Source organism: Bison bison, unplaced genomic scaffold (assembly GCF_000754665.1).
Source record: "Bison bison bison isolate TAMUID 2011002044 unplaced genomic scaffold, Bison_UMD1.0 scf7180017864378, whole genome shotgun sequence".
NCBI classification, from domain to species: domain Eukaryota; kingdom Metazoa; phylum Chordata; class Mammalia; order Artiodactyla; family Bovidae; genus Bison; species Bison bison.
In genome coordinates this window covers 646903-648397 of record NW_011494950.1, presented here as the reverse complement: position 1 = coordinate 648397, position 1495 = coordinate 646903, and positions in this window count along the sequence as shown.

Sequence of the window (1495 nt, the reverse complement as noted above, 5' to 3'; positions counted from 1 at the left end):
TAAGTGGGTAGTAAGGGGAAACCTAGAACAACAAAGCCAGCTGAGAACACACGAGAAAAGAGCCATTGGCCCCTAACTTGGGCAGCCTTCCCACAAACTCCTTTTGCCATTTTGTCATTTGAGAGAAGGAAGCAAGAGAATGTAGTATCTCTCTGCATCACAGGAAAAACGTCAAGCTTATATTTCATAATGACCTTGGATTCACGGTGACATCATGTTCAAAGGAAAGCACACTTCTGAACATGTGGTTCCAAGATGGAATATGAAATGGAATATCAGAACTTTTAGTATAAATCAACCTTTTTTCTTAAGCTCCTTTTGAATTCTGTCGTTTATCAATATATGTGGCTATTTCAACATATGGATCTCAGGCAAAAGCTTTCTTTCATTCCCCTAACCCTAAAGTTCTGTCTGTACTACCCTGGGTGTGGGGTGGGCGGAGGGATAGGCAGAGTTTCCTTTAATACAAACCATGACTTGAAGCAGTGCCCATACTGAAAAGCTTCAGCTACCCTCACTAAATTAGAACTTTACCAGAGTAAAATATCTAGAGAGTGGGTCGATTTTACTCTTTTACTTTTCTGGTAGAAAATATTTTCCTTCAAACGGAGTAAAAAACACAAGGAGGGCTTTTACTGTTCTTGCAATACTGTAGCACTGCATACGTTTCTCACTGTAAGTGCAGAAAACTTTTGAAAAGTATCTATTTATATAACATTTTGGAAATGACAAAATGTAAGAAATGGAGGACAGATTAATGGTTGCCAATAATCTGACCGCCTAGCCAGTGCTTTTCCAAAAAAGGAAGTGTAAGAAACAATATGTAAAGGTCATTGAATTAAAAATCAAAAGGAATAGATTTTATTAGTAGCTCTGACATTGTATGTTTTGAAAAGATGCTAGATACAGACAGTTTTTACATGATGAGGAAGGGAGCTCACAGGGAGGTGAGGATAGTTATAAAACGGTAACCCCGGGAACCCTTGTGTATTGAACTTTCTGTATCTTGACTGTGGTGGTAGATAACATGAATCTACATGGTGATAAAACTGAATATAAATTAATACAAATGTGCACGCATGCACACCCACACATATATACCAATTAGTACAGTTAAAACTGGAGAAATCAGAGTAAGACCAGTGGATTACATCAACATCAGTATTCAGATTGTGATGTAATACTACAGTTTTACGTTTCCATTGTGAGGACCTGGGCAAAATGTAAAAGGGATCTCTCTGTACTATTTCATACAATTGTAGCAAGTATACAATTATCTCAATAACATTTTCAATTTTAAAAAAGCTACTAGGACTTTTCTAGGCCCCACTCAAATAGCATAGGCAAGGAGACAAACTACCCATGGCTGAGACCAAGAGAAAAAAGCTGGACCCTGAAGACTGAGTGACCCCAGAACCAGAGTTTGATAAATCAGAAAAGAAGAAAAAAAGGTTTTTAATGGCAACTTAATTAACATTCCATGTAAAGGATTTAG